The sequence below is a fragment of the Acipenser ruthenus genome, chromosome 7 (assembly GCF_902713425.1).
Source record: "Acipenser ruthenus chromosome 7, fAciRut3.2 maternal haplotype, whole genome shotgun sequence".
NCBI classification, from domain to species: domain Eukaryota; kingdom Metazoa; phylum Chordata; class Actinopteri; order Acipenseriformes; family Acipenseridae; genus Acipenser; species Acipenser ruthenus.
The window spans coordinates 29,197,301-29,221,471 of NC_081195.1; the positions used below are offsets into that span (position 1 = coordinate 29,197,301).

The 24,171-nt window shown below is 41.9% G+C and overlaps 1 long non-coding RNA gene across 2 annotated transcripts in view; it reads left to right on the forward strand.

Moving 5' to 3' along the window:
• Nucleotides 1-3,757: 3,757 nt before the first annotated feature.
• The window catches only part of LOC131737603 (uncharacterized), a 41,994-nt gene continuing 21,580 nt past the window's right edge, over nt 3,758-24,171 (forward strand). Inside the window, exon 1 of one of the 2 annotated variants that reach the window (XR_009329258.1) lies at nt 3,758-4,224. This is a non-coding gene — a long non-coding RNA (uncharacterized LOC131737603). The remainder of the gene's footprint in view (nt 4,225-24,171) is intronic. The other variant, XR_009329259.1, reaches the window with a different exon arrangement.

Sequence of the window (24,171 nt, forward strand, 5' to 3'; positions counted from 1 at the left end):
CAGGGTCCAGAGGAAGCTGACGGACTTCTTCTGGGCCGGAAAGCACTGGGTCTCTGCGGGGGTGCTGAGCCTCCCTCTGGCCGAGGGAGGGCAAGGGTTGGTGTGCATCAAGAGCCAGGTGCACACCTTCCGCCTCCAGACCCTGCAGAGATTCCTGTACGCGGACCCGGCCCCGCAGTGGTGCACGCTGGCGTCCCTCCTCTTGCGCCAGCTGCACGACCTGGGCTACGACCGGCAGCTCTTTTGGATCGATCTCCGGGGAATCCGTCTCCCCGAGCTGCCGGTCTTTTACCAGGACCTGCTCAGGACCCGGAGCATGTTTGACATCGGCCGAGACGCGGTTCCGACCGAGGGGGAGGAATTCCTTCTGGAGCCCCTGCTGCACAACCCCCATCTAGGTGCGCAGGCGTTGGAATCCCCCGCGGTGCGGAGCCTGTTGATCTCGGCCAAGGTGACCAGAGTCTGGGATCTCCTGGATCACCAACGCTCGGCGTGGCTGACTCCCGGGTCGCTGGTCGCCAGGGCGACTCGGGGGACCCTCAGAACAGCCCGCCGAGCGATCCGGGAGTGCAAGGCAGCTTTGCACCCAGACTCTGTCGGGTATCTCGAGGGGGTCCTCAGGACCGGGGAGCCATCGTCCCTCCCTACCCCCGGCTCTCCGGCCCTGCTGATCAGACCAAAGGATCGGGCTCCCCCTCAGCCTCCCCTCGAGAATCACCTGAGCAGGACCTCGCAGTTCTCCTCGACCCCCCTTCGTTCCGTGTCGAGGGGGACCCTGTACGCGATGGCGCTCCACACCCTCCACTTCCTCGCCCTCGTCTCCCGCCGAGACACCGCTTGGCGGGAGCCCCTCCAACCCCCGGAGGGCGAGAGGCCCCAGTGGGAGGCCTTGTACTCCCCGCTGGTCCCCAGAGGCGCTGGGGACCTGGGCTGGAGGGTGCTACACGGAGCGCTCGCGTCAGGAGAGGTCCTGCGTCACTTCACCGACTCGGACCCCGCATGCCCATTCTGCGGCGAGTCCGAGTCGGTGTTTCACATTTATTTTCTTTGCGCCAGGCTGCAGCCGTTCTTTTTGTTCTTGAAGAACCTCCTGCTGCAGTTCTGGCTGCATTTTTCCCCCACCCTTTTTATTTTCGGGCACCCTGTTCGTGGCTCCACCAGGAAGAGAGACCTCCTGGTGAATCTGCTCCTGGCTCTTGGCAAACTTACCATCTACAAGACCAGGAAGCGTAAGATCACCGGGGAGGGTCTCTTTGACTGTGGGGCCATGTTCAGGGCCCTCCTCCGTTCCCGGGTGGCGTTGGAGCACGCCGACGCGGAGTCCACTGGCGACATGGCGTCTTTTGTCGACCAGTGGGCTCTGGGTGGCGTGCTCTGCGCCACCCCCCCCCTTTGTTTTGAAAATTTAATTTACAGTTTTTTGTTGGCACCCCCTTTTGATTAGGGGGCGCCATACTGTATTTTTTCACCGGCTGCCATTAGGCAGCTGGTGCACCGGCTGCCAATAGGCGGCCGGCGCAGTTTTTACCGGCCAATAAATAGGCTGTACCCTTGAGCAAAGTATACCTAGATTGCTCCAGTAAAAACACAACTCTTTAAATGGGTAACTGTATGTAAAAATAATGTGATATCTTGTAACAAGTCGCCCTGGATAAGGGCGTCAGCTAAGAAATTAATAATATAATAATAATAATAATAATAATAATAATAATAATAATAATAATAATAATAATAATAATAATAATAATAAATTGTAAGCAGCCACAAAATCAGGATAGAAAGCTGGAATGATAAACATGTCTTACGATTGTAAGTCGCCCTGGATAAGGGCGTCTGCTAAGAAATAAATAAATAATAATAATATGATGAATTTAAACACCAATATTTATTTTGTATAGTGTACATATGTATATTAGATCATTGCAAGCAAATTGAATCCCTTTTACTCGGTTAGTGTTTGAGCAAAATATTTCTTTATTTTCTCTCTCTTCCGCATCTTCGTTGTACACGTCGCTCTCAGAACAGCCAGCAGGAAGGCTGAGATGTACAGTACTGTGCAAAAGTTTTAGGCAGGTGTGAAAAAATTCTGTAAAGTAAGAATGCTTTAAAAAATAGACATGTTAATAGTTTATATTTATCAATTAACAAAATGCAAAGTGAGTGAAAAGAAGAAAAATCTACATCAAATCAATATTTGGTGTGACCACCCTTTGCCTTCAAAACAACATCAATTCTTCTAGGTACACTTGCACACAGTTTTTGAAGGAACTCGGCAGGTAGGTTGGCCCAAACATCTTGGAGAACTAACCACAGTTCTTCTGTGGATTTAGGCAGCCTCAGTTGCTTCTCTCTCTTCGTGTAATCCCAGACAGACTCGATGATGTTGAGATCAGGGCTCTGTGGGGGCCATACCATCACTTCCAGGACTCCTTGTTCTTCTTTACGCTGAAGATAGTTCTTAATGACTTTCACTGTATGTTTGGGGTCGTTGTCATGATGCAGAATAAATTTGGGGCCAATCAGATGCCTCCCTGATGGTATTGCATGATGGATAAGTATCTGCCTGTACTTCAGCATTGAGGAGACCATTAATTCTGACCAAATCCCCAACTCCATTTGCAGAAATGCAGCCCCAAACTTGCAAGGAACCTCCACCATGCTTCACTGTTGCCTGCAGACACTCATTTGTGTACCACTCTCCAGCACTTCGGCGAACAAACTGCCTTCTGCTACAGCCAAATATTTCAAATTTTGACTCATCAGTCCAGAGCACCTGCTGCCATTTTTCTGCACCCCAGTTCCTGTGTTTTCATGCATAGTTGAGTCGCTTGGCCTTGTTTCCACGTCGGAGGTATGGCTTTTTGGACGCAAGTCTTCCATGAAGGCCACTTCTGACCAGACTTCTCTGGACAGTAGATGGGTGTACCAGGGTCCCACTGTTTTCTGCCAATTCTGAGCTGATGGCACTGCTGGACATCTTCCGATTGCGAAGGGAAGTAAGCATGATGTGTCTTTCATCTGCTACAGTAAGTTTCCTTGGCCGACCATTGCGTCTACGGTCCTCAACGTTGCCTGTTTCTTTGTGCTTCTTCAAAAGAGCTTGGACAGCACATCTGGAAACCCCTGTCTGCCTTGAAATTTCTGCCTGGGAGAGACCTTGCTGATGCAGTATAACTACCTTGTGTCTTGTTGCTGTGCTCAGTCTTGCCATGGTGTATGACTTTTGACAGTAAACTGTCTTCAGCAACCTCACCTTGTTAGCTGAGTTTAGCTGTTCCTCACCCAGTTTTATTCCTCCTACACAGTGTTTCAACCTACATATTGAATTGATGATCATTAGTACCTGTTTTGTATAATTGTTTAATCATACACCTGACTATATGCCTACAAAATCCCTGACTTTGTGCAAGTGTACCTAGAAGAATTGATGCTGTTTTGAAGGCAAAGGGTGGTCACACCAAATATGGATTTGATTTAGATTTTTCTTCTGTTCACTCACTTTGCATTTAGTTAATTGATAAATATAAAAATGTCTATTGTTGAAAGCATTCTTACTTTACAGCATTTTTTCACACTTGCCTAAAACTTTTGCACAGTACTGTATATATCTGCACATCAAACAGGTTGCCTTCACTTTCTATATTTATTTTAAATTTCCCGGAAATGTAAGTTTCGTTACACACTTTAAAAACATTGCACAGTACTTAAATTCGGCCTAATTTGACACATGCATATATAATTATTTAATATTGTTATACTAGTGGGGTCTAGTGTATGTGAATATCTCCTGTGTTTGTATTGTCAACTGTATGTATTGGTTGTGTTTTATGTATTGAAACCCCCAAGCACTCCCTCCTCTGTCTCTGAAATTGTTACATTTGTGTGGCGGGAAGGAGCCTTGTTATATAAACTCGGAGCGGGAGTATTGGCGCGCTCTGATTCCCAGCTGCGTTAGGGTGAGGTACTGTACTGCGGGACTGTGCTGCGGTATGAGTGTACTACACGGAGGGCCTTGCAGTGCTGAATACAACCTCTGTACTGTTACATTGTTTTCTTAATAAACGGTTGGTTTCAGTTAAACTGGCTGAGTCAGTGCCTTATTTTCTGCCGCCGGATAAAGCAAGCCTTTGGTCTCCATCCACCCTTCAACGATCTGCGAGACTCGCGCAGCGACCTGCCCGGGGTAAGCCAGTGAGTAAGCCGAACGAGATGGACGGGCAGGAGGTAACAATATACATATGACTAAACATTTCAAAATGAATATAAAAAATGAATAACAACAAATAACATGATTACATTTCAGAATAACAAATACCTGTATAATGTACCACTGCCTACTCTTAAGGTTTCTTCTTTTTAATAACAGTCTATCAGTTGTTTTGTAGGAAGGTGCAGCTGTTAATAGAATTGAAAACAAAATAAATGTATTAATTAAAACTTTCTCTGAATTGTACATGCACTGTAGATGCATTGAGCAAGACGGATTCAATTAGGCCTATGCTTCTTTTGTTTTCCTTTGCTGCTTTGCAAGTGTATATTTGTGAAATTCACCTTGCGATGAATTAAAACAAAAAATTACTTACAAAACACATGATCTGCATCATAAATCTCACTAACAGTTCAGTTTGTATTTTTACATATTAGGGAATCATGTTAAACTTACACAGGCGAGTATTTTGATTACGACTTGTAATTGTAAAATATTTTAATTTCATGTAGCCTATAACATATGAATAAAATATCATGAAAGTTTATATTTATTTTATTCTACAAAATTTTCATTGTAACGCATTTATCGCAGATGGGAGTGTAAATCAGCAACATCTTCGTTCTATATAAACTCAATATCAAGCTTTGATAAATACTGTATTTACGTCAAAATCCGCCTTAGATTAAATTTGGCATGACCGTTTCTGAACGCTGCCCCGGTTTTATATCGTCTTTTTTGTTTCCGTTTTATTGACTTTTGTTTTTGATTTATTTTGAATGTTTTATTTGATTTTGATTTGTTTTATCTTTATGCATCTTTAAAAGATTTGTAATGTATACTAGTAAAAGTTAAATTTTAAGTGTTTTAGAATTTTGGAGTTTTAACACACAGTTTTATACACTGTCTCTTTACTTATGTTGTATAGTTTAAGTTTATTGTCAGTACTGTTTTATGTTCACTGTTTTTGAACGTTTTAAGAGAACACTCCCCGGCCCTCACATACACTGTTTTTTATAGATGGTTCTTTTTTTTTCCAGTCACTTTTAAAGCAGCACAGGTTTTATCATGTTGATTTTAATCTGTGTCTGTTTTAACCTTGTACATAGTGTAGCAGGGTTGTAGTTTCACCAGCGTATCCATTGTAATAAGCCTGTATATATTAGAGCGACCTCGTGTGATCAGCAAGTGGAAAGGCAAGTGTTAGTTGGAATGCGGATGGACTGATCCAAAATAAGTCATAGGGAGAACGTAATATTCAAATGTGAAAAATATCCAAAACATCGTGTTTCTAGAATCAGAATATTATCTGAATTAGTGCTTATAGACTTCCAGTCGTATATATTTTATCCTTATCGATTCAATGGCCCTACAGGGAACTGTTTTAATAATTGAAACTTGGGTCAGTCCATCTCTAAGAAACCGCTGTCACTGCAATTACCTACTGCCCAGTTTGTAATGTACCTGGCGTAGGTAGGTTGTCTTTCCACGTCGCTCCCGTATCTGTCTGGAAATTATTATTATTATTATTATTATTATTATTACTATTATTATTATTATTATTATATAAATTGGTTTACTTTTTGTATATATTGTTATTATTGTGTTTGTATACTGTGATATGTGGTGGGAAAGGTTTGTTTTTAGTCTTTATTTGTTATTATTGTTCTCGAATCTATTTAGAAAATAAAACGGTAACACACGTAAATACTAATGTATAGAGAATACAATACTTTTGTTTAATAGTAAATGTTCTCATGTAAATATAGAAATGCATGACGGTATTGTTCAATGTGCTGTGTTCGGTCTGGAGATGTCACTTGGACAGTTGCACGACGGTATTGTTCAGTGTGCTGTGTTTGGTCTGGAGATGTCACTTGGGCAGTTGCACAACAGTATTCCTCAATGGGTGGATGTCGTTCGGAATATTTTACATTAACAATAACTCAACGGGCTGTGGTTGGCCAGGAGATGCTACATGGACAGTTGCACGATAGTAACTCTCAACGTGCTGTGATCGGTCTGGAGTTTGCTGAAATTGTGGATGTGTCTGTGTCTCTGGTTTCTGATGTGTTATTGTAGTTGTTGTGAGTGGGCTGCCATTTGTTGATCCTTATCCTGTAGTATTTATGTTGTTGTTTTCTTTGTCGTTTCATGGTGAAAGGCATGATGGTTCCAGTGTTTCAGGCTGACTTACAATTGTCACAATTATAGCACATTCTGTTCACATACAATTACCTATTTATCCAGTTGTTTATACTGAATCTAGGTAAAATACCTTGCTCAAGGGTACAACAGCAGTATCCCGCACCTGGGATTGAACCCACAACCCTCTGGTCAAGAGTCCAGAGCACTAACCACTACTCCACACTGCTGGTCCTGAGTCTAGATACAAAGTAATGTGTCGATTTAAACCAAAGTAATGGTTTTGGAGACATTTTCTAGGGGAAACTGATATAAAGAAAAAACTACTTCAGATAATTCAAGAAAACAGAAAAAATGTTTAAACACATATAGTACAGTGGCTAAGATAAGAGTGTGTAATAAGCAAAACCCGGTGTCTGACCTTCATACATTTGTTTAAAATGTTGTGTTTGTGAAATAATAGAACAAGTATAAAAGCTACACTGAAAAACACTTGTCACACTTTTAAAACACATCATTGGGTTTATGATTTGAAATGTGTTTAGGATTTAAACACCGTGTGGTGTTTTATAAACTCTTGCACGTGTTTATGATTTGTAACACTTTTTAAACATTTATACACATTTATAACAGGGCTGGTGTTTAAAATCTAAACAAAAATGGCACAGATTAAACACATCACGTTTAACAATTATTTAGAGTTCCAAATGACTAAACACCAGTGTTACACCTAATGACGTATGAACACTGCTGTTTAGGAATAGAGCTCTTCTATTTGTATTTTTTTTTACTATACACACATGCCATTTACATACAAACATTTCACAAGTCTGTGGTTTTACAGTGCAACTGTATGAAAAGACAGAGGTAGCCATAATATAGTCAAATTTAATGTCACTGAAATTGAAATGTCCCAGGCCGAATATAATGAATGTTGTGACTATTTTATTATTAATGATCAATACTGTGATAAAATAACTGCAACTTTTATGCATGCTTTCCTGTTTAAACATGTTTAAATGGTTTACATCAATTATTATTTATTTCTTAGCAGACGCCCTTACCAGGGCAACTTACAATTGTTACAAGATATCACATTATACATTATCTCACATTATTATTTGTTTATTTAGCAGACGTCTTTATCCAAAGTGACTTACAGAGACTAGGGTGTGTGAACAATGCATCAGCTGCAGAGTGACTTACAATTACGTCTCACCCGAAAGACAGAGCACAAGGAGGTTAAGTGACTTGCACAAGGTCACACAATGAGTCAGTGGCTGAGGTGGGATTTGAACCGGGGAACTCCTGGTTACAAGCCGTTTTCTTTAACCACTGGATCACACTGATTCCTATGATAATGATATCACTTTATTATTTTTTTTAACATACAATTCCCCATTTATACAGAGGTTTTTACTGGAGCAGTGTCCCCCACCTGGGATTGAAACCACGACCCTCCGGTCAAGAGTGCAGAGCCCTAACCACTACTCCACATAGCTCTCGTACTATTCCACACTGCTGCACATCGATAAGGCAGTTGCATTGATATATTAATAGTATTTTCATCATTTTGTTTTAATACAATATATGGATTGGAACTAAATAAAATACGTATACAGTATATTAATGCCTAAAAGCGCATGTGTCAGTTTGTAGAATTGTGCACACTGTAAACTGAAAGAAAAGCAGCATAATGCCTGTAATTGTACTTTAAATGAATAACATCTGATAATGTCCCAGCTGTGCTTATTGGCACCGTTGCAGTAAAACATGGAAAACGACTGAAAATTGTACATTTTTCCGTCAACAAATATTTGCGCTTCTGCAGTGCTAGATTACACTATCACAAATTGACAATAAATATATGGCACATTAATAATGCAGACTTATAATAAATGCAAAATTAGCAAAATACTTTGCTGGTAAAATTGTCTTGTTTTACAGCAATATAACCTAGCAATGTCAGAATAGAATCGAACACAGTAAATAGTGAGAAATATTTGAACTTACTGTGTGTTACTGCCTGACATAAAATTAGTCCCTGAAGTCTTCCAGAATCTCCACAGTTTCAATATAATTCATGAATTGTACTTTATTTCAAGCCAACGAAGCTCTCAGCTTAGTTTTTTTCCACAACATAGTTTTGGATGATTAACAACTTTTGTTTTCATACCAATTCCAACAAAACAATCCATGCATTGCAGGTGCAGGGACGGATCCAGTAAGGGGGGGGAGGGGGGGTGTCCTTGGGGTCCTGAACCCCCCCCCCCCGTCATTAAAAATGTAAATGTATTCTTTGCTGTAACGGTATGTTTCATATCACGTATCCCCCCTTCATGACAGTCTGACCCCCCCCCCCATTCACGAACATTTATGTTATTTTTGCGCTCACGTATCAGGTGGTGTCTGGAATGATCCATATGCAATTAAAACAGCGTGTGGAGGAGTGAAATAAATATATTTATAACTTGCCTGTAATGGAATGAGAGATGAAAAGTTCTGCTAGGAGAGAATAGTAGTGAGTAGCTGGCTGAGCCCAGCGACCCAGGAATCTTTAAGGCGAGCAAAGCGAGGTGGGAATTATTTAAAATGAGGGCATCGAGCTGGCATCGATACATTAAAAGTAAATCAACTAATTTTTGCAGTTTAATCTACTATTTGTTATTGTAAAGCAAAACTTCAAAGAAAAGTTTAAAGTACCTGGTATTGACAGGCAGTCTCCCGTCGAAGTAACAATCACTTCTGAAGGGGCCCACCGTCACCCACCCACCGTCCCATTCATGAAGCCCCCTTGCCTCCTTGTGTAACTTTTCCACATATTAGGCATCTTGTTTTGATTATGTATCGGGTATTTAGTGTGTGTTTAATTGTATGGGGAAATCCGAAATGATTAAAATGGAAATCAGGAAAAATGCAAAATAATAACATATATTTCATAGGGCCCTACATCTGCTAAGCAATAACAACACACACACACACCTCAGCACGAAATGCAACAATCACAAACACTCACACAGAGTACGTAACCACATGAAAACACAACATACTGTCTGTCTACACACCAACCCAGAGTTTGCAACAAGCAGCGATATCACCCAAAAGTGATGACGGTGCACTGTTAGCTATAAAACAACACAATGCCACTCAAGAGCACGTGTTCAATGCGAAATTTTAATTTCATAACAGAAATTATGGCAACAAGACATGTTCATAGGGTTAGCTCAAGTTCACGCATATAACCTGCACAACCCAAACTCTAAGACATGAATCACACCACAATAGTCGTCCATTGTGCATTGCATTCAAGTTGTTTCAGATATTGTTTTTATAGTTGCGCATCAACAGCAAATGAGGAAAAAGTACCACTGCCTTACCTTTTAGGCCAACACCTTCCTCCTCGATTTCCTCTTGGTGAACTCTGTTAGATGTCCTCAAAGTCCATTATTTTTAACAGTTCCGACTCGATCGCCATCAGCAATAACGCATTAAGCCGCCTTTGACATATTGTTGATCTCAGCTCATTTTTCACTCTTGTCATCAATGAAAATGTGCGTTCCCCCTCACAGTTAGTAACGGGCAAGGTCAGAAAAAGTCTGCAATGAACACATTGGGAAATGTTGAATGGAGTCTGTTTGCCGCAGAATTAGAAGCAGTTGTGTAGGATATTTGTTTGGCTCTTCTTGAATGAAAAATTTGAAGTGGATAAGTTCATCAGCGAAGTTGAGGCCAAGGTCATTTGAGTAAACAGCAGCAAGCTCTGCTGGCCATTTGCGTGTGTCACTGAGGTCAGACACGCCGTTTTCAAAGAGAACCCCAAAGCGACCGTTCAGCTCCCTATAGGCACCCAGTCGGTGATTGAGATAAGACAGTAACCTGTCGATTATCACATTGAAAGTCTCTACTCAAAATTTTTGGCTTTCATCAAGTGACACAGTAGGTTCCTATTTATCGACGTGATGTTTTGTAAAAGCAAAGTTGCTTTGGCCTCCTTCTCCAATTTCCTTTTTGTAGAGCCACTCATGTAATGTTGTTGATCCATTTCTTGACTAGCAGCTAGCCACACTAAATTTTTCTCAGTAGCAAATTGACATCGCCTATAATTAGGTTGGGCAGGTTTATGCAAAATAGTTCACGGGACATTTCATGCACAGTTATTATTCGAAGGATTGTAAGCCTAAAATGTGTTTTGGGGAGATAAGCTGTTTACCGCTGCGAAAATAACTGATGTTTGCTGTGTTTAAAACATACAAATTGACAGTATGGTCCAGTGACCATGACGGCTATTTCTAGTGCAGAGCGGTTGCATATTAAACACACACAGACCAAATGAATACTAGAGTGAAAGTGTTTTTATTTGAATCTGCTCACGTTCACATTATATGTACGAAAGGACTTGATTGTGTGTGAGTGTGTGTGCGCGTTTATGTGCATGTGTGCGTGTGTGAGTGTGCACGCGTGTGTGAGAGTGTGTGTGTGCACGCGTATGTGTGCGTGCGTGCGTGTGCGTGTGTGTGTGTGTGAGTGCGTTTGTGTGTGTTGGTAGCTAAATGTTTCAACCTCGGTGACTCTTTGATGCGCTATTAATTTTAGGCAACTTGCAATATATATATATATATCTTTTTTATTTTATTTTATTTATTTATTTATTTATTTTTTACATGAAACTTGTACTTTTTATATAGGTATATAAATGTCAATTGCTGTGGATTTAGACAAGGAAGCTATATGCCACTCTTGTGTGCAATTCCATTCTGTGGTATCTACCAAACAAACAGGAAATAGAAATTTTCACAGGAAATCGAAGCTGGTCAGGCTTAGATGTAAGCTTAATAAACAAACTCATTTCAACAACTGCGCAGTGGTGCAGAGGGCTAAGGTCGTGTGCTCATCAAGAACGTCATATTTCGAGTTCAAACCACTGTATTTTTTTTTTTTTTTTTTTTTTTTTTTTCCTGCGATATGTGCTGTTTTAAAACATAAATAATTAGTTTAATATAAATGGTGTGGATATCAAACTGCTTGCATTCCCTGGTATGTTTTGATGTTGACCAACATGTGGAATCACATGATTGGTAGATGTCCAGTTATTTAGCTTTTCTGTTTGAATAGTCGCTACACACCCTTAAAAAGTAGACGGAAGAGGAAGAAGAAGGAGAATAACAATTTTACCTTAGTTAGACATTGTTTTCTATGTATGTTTTTTTTCACATTTGATATAAGAAAGTTTCAGACTTTTGATATTGGTACAGATGGTAATTCTAAGTGATTTAGTTTTGCCGCTGCAACATGGTAAAAACAGCTAAACTCTTTGAGCTATATAGAGACTCGGTAGTTTCAAACAAGTTCCTCTCAATATGAGAACACACCACCTTGTTTTTCCATGTGCTGTTTTCCCATGTGCTGCTTTTAGTCCAAATGTGGCCAGCCCCTGTACAGAAATCTGCACACTACACAACACACAAAAACCTTTTTGTACAATGTTTAGAAATATTTTAGTCCACTCCATTATACACTAATCTCCCACAATAAAGTATCCGTACCCTATTCACACAAACAGTTGCACTACCTGCATTTCACCATTGCACCATCAATAATCTCATGTCACTCATGACTTATTCATGTTTCAGGTGTCACATTAATCTAGTTATCATCACCTCTCCTGCAAGAAGCTCCATAAAATATTAATTGCAACCAACATAAACCATCGTAAACATGTGTGCAAACATTCCATTTCACATCACTCGCGTAGCTCTGAGTGACACTGCTTTTGTCTTTCCTGCGTCACTGGATTCTGATGCCTCAGCAGAGTTGAAATCCCTGTAGATAACTCTGATATCGATTGTGTGACCTCTTTTTCCCATTTTAATTGTATTTTCACATTTATGCTCTCTAACAATTCAACTTTTTTCTACTCGTGTATGTGTAACTGGTTCATTTTTGCTCCGGTAATGTGAATGTCTCTGCGTTGTGTTTAATTTATTATTCTCGCTTCTGCTACTCTGTCCCCCTATCCTTATCATACACGGACGACACAATTCAGGCACGGCAGGCAGTTTATTGTGGTTATTGCTGTTAAAATAAAAACAGATTTCAGTTTCAGGCAGCAATGTACGTTTCCTTAAATCCCCTCTTTCCATTCAAGCAGTGACTGGGCACAGTAGACAGTATAATTATAACATGCATTTGCAGAAAAACAAAATTGAACAAAACCCCGCTTACATGCTATCGCTGTGTAGTCTACTAGATCCTACCGTTAAACCCTAATATAAAAACATTCAAAACAATTATGTACAGCTGATAAAAGGGAGGGCAACATACCTGTTAAAATAAAAACAGATTTCAGTTTCAGGCAGCAATGTACGTTTCCTTAAATCCCTAAAACAAAATAAAAATAGATTCACCCGATATGCAATTCAGCTTAGGTCAAAACCCTGGGGGACAGCGCACAGTATACATAGCAACCACGTGTAACTACAGTAATCACAAATGCAACAAAAATATATGTATTAAAAACATACAGGACACTTATATGGGAATAAAACGATACAGGTAGAAGCTATTTCAGTTTGTTAAAATTACAAAACTATTGGAGTACTTTTATCTCGATAAAACTGAAGATTATGATTGGAGGAAGCGTCATGATGCTTACCCTCTTTCCATTCAAGCAGTGACTGGGAAGAGGTAACCCGAAACCGGAACTATTTAAAAGGGCATTGTCCACTCACTTTGTCTCACCAAGGTGTCAGAACAGTTAACCTCATTATCACAATTGACTTTTGATGAAATTAAACTGGTAGAATTAAACTCTGTATTAAACCTGTTACACTCAACCCCCTTAAATTACACCAAAATCAATATACGACATTGTAAGGAGAAAAAAAATAGCCACCCATTGAAATTCAAACACTCAAGAATCATCAGGCCCAAGTCAGACACACATGAAAATACATATACATCTTAAGTCAGCATTTTGCTACCTAACAGAAGGCTTAGAGAAAAAAAATTGAGGTTGATCAAGTCTCAAATCTCTCCTAGACTAATGTGATGCCTAGTACACCACAAACACCTAGGCAAATAGACATGCAGTAAATAAAACATGAATTCCATATCATCTAAGCTTAACATCAGGGTGGTAAAGAACAAAACATGTATAGATAATATAGATACATCTGATACAAGAACATTACCAACATCCCCCGTCAGTCATTAAAACGAAGTGAAGGATTACACACTAGGGAGCAGATTCTGATCGTGTTGCAAAGTCATGTGCTCAATTAACCTATTCACTGATCGAACAATTCTACCAAATCTAGTTCGGACAGGTTCACGGCCAGAGACAGAGCCCTGAATATTAGTGTGACAAGTGGGGGAGCTAGTGCTGTGAGGGAAAGTGGGAGGAGCAGATGAGACATCAGTGCCTGGATTGTGCCAGGTTCTCAGTAGTTAAGGCAGAAACAGAATTAGAATCCAAGTCTTGTAATGTTTGAGATCTGCCAGTATTGTTGCAAGTCAAGTTGTCAAAAACCCAGGAGCAGATGCGATCATCAGCACTTGCTTCCTCGACAAGGGCAACAGACTCTGAAGGCAGCGAATCTTGTAATGAACTGTCTTCCATCTCACTAAGGAAATCTGTGGAAGGGTTATCGTCAGGCATATGGAGAGGCAAGAAGTTGGCTTGGAGCAGCAGATTTCTGTGCACTGCTCTGGTGTTCCCAGACTGATCCTGGATCTTATAAATGTGGACTGAAGGATTCGTGTCTAACACAGTGTACACTGTTGGTTCCCATTTATCTGCCAGTTTTCGTTTGCCTCGTTCCCCTTTATTGGCTAAGAGGACTCTGTCTCCCACGGAGAGAGGCGAATCTTTTAATTTCTTGTTATACTCTTTGGCTTGATGGGTCTGCTCTTTAGCAGAGTGTTGCTGAGCTAGAGACATGGCTTTCTTGAGATCACTGATGAGAGACAGGACATAAGAATTGTAATCACACACTGCACTGTCATTCAAGACATTTTTGAACATCAAATCGACTGGCAACCTGGGTACCCTACCAAACATGAGAAAGAAAGGTGCAAATCCAGTTGTCTCATGGGCCGTGCAATTATATACAAATGTCATTTACTGGATCAGTTGAGGCCATTGGTGCTTTGCTTTAGGTGGCAACAATCTGAGCATGTTCCCCAACATTCTATTGAATCTTTCAGTACCGCCATTACCCATTGGATGGTATGCGGTGGTGTGGGATTTGTTAACTCCAGCTAACTCAAGCAGTTCGGCTATTAAGTTTCTTTCGAAATTCACTCCTTGATCGGAGTGAATCCGCTCAGGAAAGCCTTATACACAAAATAAATTGTCCCATAGTTTCTTTGCAACTTGCTTGGCAGTCTGGTCCTTGCAAGGAAAGGCATGAGCCAGCTTTGTGAAGTGGTCTGTTACCACAAGAACGTTGACTGACTTGTTTTCATTGTCTTCAGAAGTCGATAAATATGAGCTCAAGTGCAACAGTGGTCCTAATGTTTTCAAAGGGGGCTCTTGCAGCAGGTTCAGGGATCTTGGCAAAGACGCATCTGTGACAGCATCACACATGTTCTCAAATGTCTTTCTCCATGCCAGGCCAGAAGAATCGCTGACAAGTGAGATATAATGTTCGAGCTTGCCCCTGATGACCTGCCAGGTCATGTACTCCAGTTAAAGCCTCATTTCGCAATACCTCAGGGAGGATGTATTGGAACCTTTTCTTCTTTGTGAGTGGGTCCTTGGAAACCCTATATAAGATGCCATTCTGCAGCACAAGTTTCTCCCACTGTTTAACAAGTTTCAGGGCATGGTTTGGTATTCCAAACCGCTCTCTCCTGGAAGGCCGTCTTCTCCTCTCCACATACGTGATAATCCTAGAGATAGTAGCGTCCTGTCTTTGGTGAATTTGTAGGTCATGCAGGGAGAAAGTGGGTAGAGTATCTTGACCTGAAGGCACCAGCTGCTGAACATGTTGTGCAAGGCCGACAGCTCTGAGCTTGGAAGCAACGTCCCATTCCACATGCATATCTCGAACTGCACACTTCTTCCATTGACAGTGACTTCTTGAGCTTCCTCCATCAACTTAGCATAAGGCACAGACAGCAATCTCTGATCGAGAGGCTTCACAAAAGGCTCCCTACTCAAGGCGTCTGCCACGATGTTCAACCTGCCTGGAATGTGCTTAATATCGAAAGTATAAGGGGCAAGTTTAGCGACCCAACGCTGTTCACACGCATCTAATTTTGGCTTGGTCATAATATAAAAGTCAGCGGATTATTATCAGTCCACACAGTAAATCTGTGGCCTTTAAGCCAATGACTAAATTTGTCACAGACTGACCATTTCAATGCGAGAAATTCAAGTCTGTGGGCTGGGTATCAAGCTTGACTGCGGCTCAATGATTTGCTTGCAAAAGCAACTGGTCTTGCTTTGTCCTCTCCGACTGGGATTTGTGACAGCACAGCTCCAAGACCATTGAGTAAGGCATCGATTGACAGGACGAATGGTATGTCAAAGTCAGGGTGTACTAAAATAGCACTGTTTAGAAGAGCATCCTTCAATTTCGCAAAGGCAGCGTCACAAAAGGTGGTCCAATCCTGTGGGAACAGTTTTTGAAAAGCACCAGGCTTTCCCGGGCCTTTAGCCGTCTTGCATTTCTGCTTCTGACCTGCAGTGAGACTGAAGAGAGGCTTGCCAATAGAAGAAAAGCCTGGTACGAAGTGCTGATAATACAGGACCATGCCGAGGAACAACCGGACCTTCTTTTGAGATGGTGTACAGCCGTCATCATTCATAAGATCCTCTTTCCTTATGTCCGAAATGGCCTTTATCTTGTCTTGATCAACCCCAACACCGTTGTGGTCAATGAGATGACCTAAAAACTTGACAGTCCTGCGCAAAAGGTGACAATGGCACTTTCAAGTTGTTAGCTCGGAGACGACTGAACACTATCTCAAGGCGTTTCAGAGCCTCCTCTTCAGATGGTGCAAACACAAGCAAATCGTCAAGATAACAAAGGAGACTAGAAAAATTTAAGTCACCAGAAATACTCAACATCATGTGCATAAAAGATGCAGGGCTGTTACATAACCCTTGGGGTAAGCGATTATACTCGTGCAGCCCCAGTGGAGTAGTGAATGCAGTAAATTTTCTGTCTGCCTGATGGAGAGGAATGTTATAAAATCCCGACGTCGGGTCCATTGTGCTAAAGAAAACGTTTCCTCCCAATGCTGCAAGACAATCGGCTTGATGAGGTAGGGGGTGTGCGTCCTTGATGGTCCTGGCGTTCAGCCATCTAAAATTTGTGCAAATCCTAAGATCCCCATTTTTCTTCCAAACCATGACTAAAGGAAAGGCATATTCACTAACAGACTTGCTGATAATCCCCTTCTCCTCCATTTCTGTCAGGACCTTTCGTAACTCCTGGTAATGTGCAGCCGAGATTCTACGGTAAGGAAGTCGAAGTGGACGCTCATCAGATAAGTGGATCCTGTGCACAAAGCCTTTAGCCTCACCACAGTCTAGTTTTCCTCTCGAAAAAATGTCTTGGTACTCCACTAATAAGTGTGCCAATTTATTCTTCCAGACGGATGAGGTCTGACAAGCTTCAATGTCGATATCACCTAATCCTGCGTCTTGTAAAATTGTCACATGATCAGTAGCTGCAGAGCGTACTGTATGGTTTTCAGAAGCTTGAGAGGCACACATATTGACTAACTCCTTGATCAATGTTCAGGTCTTCAACAGCAAGACAGGGAAACTGTCCGCCAGTTTACGGTTGTGCTTTAAAGTTATAGCTTTTAAGGGAGGGTTGATAATCTTCATTGGAACCCATCGGTCTCCCCACATGGGTGTGACCACTCTTCCAACTAGAATGTTTTTCGGCGAAGTTTTAGATGTGGTCGGCTTGACAATCACGTGCTCCCTGGAGTCACACAAGCAGAACTAGGCAACTTCCCCCACACCAGATATTCACGCTTTGGTAACAGAGTGACTGCCTCATTTAGTTTGACTGTTCCAATCTTCACAGATACACCATCGCCTTTCCACTGAACGCTTGATAACATCTCTAGGAAATGTTCACCATCAGAGCTGTTGCTCTTTGAAGAAATCAGCTCCCAGTAACTGTCTGTAGACCTCATAGCTTGTAATATGTGCTTGATAACATTAGAACCTACAATTATTATTATTATTATTATTATTTATTTCTTAGCAGACGCCCTTATCCAGGGCGACTTACAATCGTAAGCAAATACATTTCAAGTGTTACAATACAAGCAATACAATAAGAGCAAGATAAATACAATGACTTTGGTTCAAGCAAGTACAAGTGTGACAAAATACAATTCAATAATACAGCAGATAACAGTGACAGTGATAGTTACATCAATATATGATTAAATACAAAATACTACAGATTAAACACTTGGCAGATTACAGTACTCTGAAGTACAGGATTAAATGCAGTAAAATAGGGGGCAGATAAGGGCAAATAAAGTGCATTTAAGGAAGGGTGATAGTGTCCCAGGGGAAAAACAGAGGAGTTCTACAGGTGCTGTCTGAAGAGGTGAGTCTTAAGGAGGCGCCGCAATGTGGTCAGGGACTGGGCGGTCCTGACATCTGTAGGAAGGTCATTCCACCACTGCGGAGCGAGGGTGGAGAAGGAGCGGGCTCTGGAGGCAGGGGAGTGTAGAGGAGGTAGAGCCAGTCTTCTAGTGCAGGCGGAGCGGAGAGGTCGAGTGGGGGTGTAGGGAGAGATGAGTGTCTGGAGATAGCTGGGTGCAGTCTGGTCAAGGCATTTGTAGGCTAGTACAAGTCTTGAACTGGATGCGAGCGGTGATCGGTAGCCAGTGGAGTGAGCGGAGTAGTGAAGTTGCATGGGAGAAGCGAGGCAGAGAGAACACCAGGCGGGCAGCGGAGTTCTGGATGAGCTGGAGCGGACAGGTGGCGGACGCAGGGAGGCCAGCCAGGGAGAGAGTGTGGTAGATTCCAGAGGAACAGAGATAGCGAGATCAGAGGAGGGGGAGGAGGAGGGAAAGAAAAGGAGGTCAGATTTAGAGAGGCTGAGTTTGAGGTGATGCGAGTGCATCCAGGAGGAAATAGCAGACAGACAGTTTGAGATACGGGAGGAGATGGTGGTGTCAGAGGTGGGGAAGGAGAGGAAAATCTGAGCATCATCAGCATAGAGATGGTATGAGAAACCATAGGATGCGATGAGGGGGCCCAGGGAGCGGGTGTAGAGAGAGAACAGGAGAGGACCCAAGACTGACCCTTGGGGGACTCCTGTTAAGAGAGGGTGAGGTGTGGAGGTTGCTCCATGCCAGGTTACCTGGTAAGTGCGGTTTGAGAAGTAGGAGGAGAGCCAGGCCAGAGCAGTGCCAGAGATCCCCAGGTCAGCGAGAGATGATAGTAGAATAGAGTGATCAACAGTGTCAAAGGCAGCAGAGAGGTCGAGGAGAATTAGGACAGAGGAGAGAGAGGCAGCTCGGGCAGACTTAAGTGAGTTGGTGACAGACAGGAGGGCGGTTTCAGTAGAGTGAGCAGAGCGGAAGCCAGATTGGAGAGGGTCGAGCAGAGAGTGGCTGGACAGGAAAGTAGAGAGCTGGCGGTGTACAACAAAGGTAGGAATCACCATTTTTAGACCATAAACCTCAAGCTGTAAATCATAGATACATTTTGTCTGAGTTGTCAGGCCTCCACAGCCAACTAGCACCAGACAGTCAGGTCCGGCTTGCTTCGGAGAAAGCACACCAGCCGATAGTAATTTCAACTCTCCTGTTTCGCTCAAGGTGCACACAGTGGAACCAGAATCAAGCATGGCCTTCAACTCGACAAGATCACAAACAGTAACAGAGGTGTAAAACAGGTCACCAAACTTTTCAAGTCTCTGTGATCCTACAAAAATGGCTTTCTGACCCTGTTGTAACGTTTCACAATGTTGCATGAACATGGCTTCCAGGTCTTTATCCACACTGAGGGTTTGTTGTACAATGCCAATACTTCCCCTCTCGCTATATGGGCTCTCTAGTTTAAATGACTTGTATGGGGCTGGGTCCCAGGCGGCCCAGGCCTGGAACGGGCAGCACAGTCCCTTTTGATGCGACCATGTGTGAAGCATTGGATCCACAAATTTTCTCACATGCAGTGAGCATGAGTGGAGTGTGTAGAAGAGCCACAAACCTTGCATGCTCCACCATGGTAAACATGAGATCTAGAAGGATTTTGAACCAGGCTTTGTGGTGGTTTGCGTGATCAGTAACAGAACTCTGTCCAGCATTCCTATCATTTTGTGAAGGCTTGGTTCCTCCAAAGGTGGTGTACTTGCAGGTGATGGTGTTAGGGAAAGCTGATCAACCTGAGTACACGCTACCTGCAACTCGTGAGATGTCTGTGTGCAAGCAGTAACGGATCTAGACATCAAAAACACAGGCTGATTTGCATTCCTTCTCGCTTTCTGATCTCTTTGAAAATCGTCGAGATGCTCCTGAACCTCACTGGCTGTCCACTTCTCAGCAGATTTAAGTTTAAATACTCTCCCAAGGCCAGAGTCTGGGCAATGTTTTATAAACATCATAACCACTTCCAAACTGGGATTTTCAATCTTCCTCCCCTGCCGACGTGAACATTCGTCTGCCACATCAACTGCTTTGTTCAAACGAATCCAGAAATCCATTGCATCTTCGCCAGTCCTGGGAACCGTGTTGTAGAAATCAGCCAATGGCATACAGGAGTAAGTTAATGCACTGAAGTTTTGTTTCAGAATGTCAAACACAATTGATGGGTCTTGCTTGGGGTCCAGCGCTGGGTTGCTACGCAAGGTAACTTTAACTATGTCCTTAGCTTTGCTCATCAGCTTGCCTAATATCTCTTCATATTGCTCATGGGTAGGTGTGGTCAGGTGCAGTGGTACAGTGAATAACTCAGGTCCAAAACAATGTTTCTCCCAAAACACTCTGCGTGTTTTAATAACAACAAAATAATAATAATAACATAAATAAGTCCACCCCTTTACCAGCGATGGTATTGGGGGGGGGGGGGGGGGGGGGGTACACAACAGTTCTCTCAATTTAAACAAAAAGTAAACAACCCTGGGGAGCTGTGTACATCTGAATCATTATTTGAAACAACCCTGGGGGGCTGTGTACATCTGAATCATTATTTGAAACAACCCTGGGGGGCTGTGTACATCTGAATCATTATTTGAATCAACCCTGGGGAGCTGTGTACATCTGAATCATTATTTGAATCAACCCTGGGGAGCTGTGTACATCTGAATCATTATTTGAAACAACCCTGGGGGGCTGTGTACATCTGAATCATTATTTGAATCAACCCTGGGGAGCTGTGTACATCTGAATCATTATTTGAATCAACCCTGGGGAGCTGTGTACATCTGAATCATTATTTGCAAGGAATTTACCCCTACCAATGTCACATTGTTTCCTATGAGATACAGAACCGCCGACTCCAACAGAAAACCCACAATCTGAGTCATGTCCTGAAGCCATTGTAAATCAAATGCAGTATCTATAAAGAAGACCTTTAGGGATTTTTTTTTTTTAATAAATGATTTAAAAAAAAAAGGTATATACAGTGCCTTGCAAAAGTGTTCAGACCCCTGACCAATTATCTCATATTCCTGAATTACAAATGGTACATTGAAATTTCGTTCTGTTTGATATTTTATTTTAAAACACTGAAACTCAAAATCAATTATTGTATGGTGACATTGGTTTTATGTTGGGAAATATTTTTAAGAAATAAAAAAATGAAATATCTTGCTTGCATAAGTATTCAACCCCTGTGCTGTGGAAGCTCCCAGTTTACACCGATGAAAGAAATTGCCCTAATGAGGACACAATTACCTTACCATTGGCCTCCACCTGTGAACCATTAAAGTTGCTGTCACATTTTCTGGATAAAAACCCCACTGTTGAAGGATCATTGGTCAGGCTGTGAATCTGAAGGAAAATGAAGACCAAAGAGCATTCTACAGAAGTTAGAGATAAAGTAATACAAATGCATAGATTAGGGAAAGGGTACAAAATAATATCCAAGTGTTCACAGTTGGATCAATAATCAGGAAGTGGAAGCTGCATCACACCACCCAGGCACTGTCAAGAAAACGCCGTCCCTCAAAACTCAGCGCTCAAACAAGAAGGAGACTTGTGAGAGAAGCCACAGAGAGGCCAACAATCACTTTGAAGGATCTACAGAGCTCAGTGGCTGGGAGTGGAGTAATGGTGCACCAGTCAACCATATCAAGAGCTCTGCATAACACTGGCCTGTATGGGAGGGTGGCAAGAAAGAAGCCGTTACTCAAAAAGTAACATCTGAAAGCACGTGTGGAGTTTGCCATAAAGCATGAGAGTGACCCAGCTGTGATGTGGGAAAAGGTTTTGTGGTCAGATGAGACCAAGATAGAGCTTTTTGGCCAAAACTCAAAGCACAATGTGTGGTGCAAACCTAACACTGCCCATGCCTCAAGACACACCATCCTTACAGTGAAGTATGGTGGTGGCAGCATCATGCTGTGGGAATGCTTCTCATCAGCAGGGACTGGGCATCTTGTTAAAATTGAAGGAAGAATGGATACAGGGAAATACTGCAAGAGAACCTGCTTCAGTCCACTAAAAAACTGAAGCTTGGGAGGAAATTCACCTTTCAGCAGGACAACGATCCCAAGCACAAGGCCAAAGCAACATTGGAGTGGCTCAAGAACAAAAAGGTGAATGTCCTACAGTGGCCCAGTCAAAGTCCTGATCTCAATCCCATTGAGAATCTGTGGCACTATTTGAAAACTGCATTCCACAAGCGTCGTCCGAAAGGTGGCTCTACCAAATATTAATGTGTGGGGGTTGAATACTTATGCAAGCAAGATATTTCAGTTTTTTACCCGTCACGTGACCAGAGTACCTTACTGTCATGGAAACAGGCAGCAGACAGCGTTGCAATCTCCCGGCGATCACACGAGAGTTGATCGGTTGATCCAAAAAGTCACAGCATCACTGTAACCGGTTCACTTTTGCTCCGGTAATGTGAATGTCTCTGCGTTGTGTTTAATTTATTATTCTCGCTTCTGCTACTCTGTCCCCCTATCCTTATCATACACGGACGACACAATTCAGGCACGGCAGGCAGTTTATTGTGGTTATTGCTGTTAAAATAAAAACAGATTTCAGTTTCAGGCAGCAATGTACGTTTCCTTAAATCCCCTCTTTCCATTCAAGCAGTGACTGGGCACAGTAGACAGTATAATTATAACATGCATTTGCAGAAAAACAAAATTGAACAAAACCCCGCTTACATGCTATCGCTGTGTAGTCTACTAGATCCTACCGTTAAACCCTAAAATAAAAACATTCAAAACAATTATGTACAACTGATAAAAGGGAGGACAACATACCTGTTAAAATAAAAACAGATTTCAGTTTCAGGCAGCAATGTACGTTTCCTTAAATCCCTAAAACAAAATAAAATAGATTCACCCGATATGCAATTCAGCTTAGGTCAAAACCCTGGGGGACAGCGCACAGTATACATAGCAACCACGTGTAACTACAGTAATCACAACTGCAACAAAAATATATGTATTAAAAACATATAGCACACTTATATGGGAATAAAACGATACAGGTAGAAGGTATTTTCAGTTTGTTAAAATTACAAAACTATTGGAGTACTTTTATCTCGATAAAACTGAAGATTATGATTGGAGGAAGCGTCATGATGCTTACCCTCTTTCCATTCAAGCAGTGACTGGGAAGAGGTAACCCGAAACCGGAACTATTTAAAAGGGCATTGTCCACTCACTTTGTCTCACCAAGGTGTCAGAACAGCTAACCTCATTATCACAATTGACTTTTGATGAAATTAAAACTGGTAGAATTAAACTCAGTATTAAACCTGTTACATATGGTAGTGTACTCTAGCAAAACTATGCAACATCAGAATAAACCCTGTTAATACTGATAACATCGGTGCTTTATTAAAGTGTTTTCCATTCAAAGAGAATGTAATCTCCCTGTTTAAATTCAACACAAAATAAACAATCATTAATAAACAGACCCCTTAAAAATGAAACATTGTTTTAACTCTGCACTTTTAGAAGCCAAATATTATACCTGCAATATATTCTGTGTTTTGCCCTGCATTTAAATCACGGGTTGATGAAAACCAACGCTATTTCCTACCTATAGCAAACATGTTATACTTTACATTTGGTTCAGGAATGGCAAAAACTTCATACTCTTTTTCCCCAAAACCTAAGCAAGTACGACTGACCCCCCCCCCCCCCCCCCCCCCCCGTCTTACAATCGACGTAAACATGTGAATTTGTTTGCTTAATACGGGACCATCCCAATTTCTCTCCCTTTGTAAGCCAGAAAAACACTTTTAAACACTCACCATTAATAGTATTTTTCAGAAGTAGAAAATGACTGGACTGATGGAATCTCTCCTGACCACATGACACTCCATGACCCACCCCCCCCCCCCCCCTCTCATCAGATGAGGAATCTCTAGCCTGCCCGCAGCTTTCTGTTTCGTTCTCGATATCCCGGACGAGCCACCAGCTGTAAGGAAAAGATGATTAAAACTGAAAAACAATATTAGTGAAAGTCAAAAATATTTTTATTGGTGTAAAACACGAATAGAAGTATTTGAAGAAAGCAGAACAGAGACCCTTTCCACAAATGCCCATAAATGATCACATCTAGTCAAATTGTATTGAGACAGACTCTGCATTCCAAAATACCCCACCTAAACTCTGCTCAATATCTCTCCATTGAAAGTACTATAC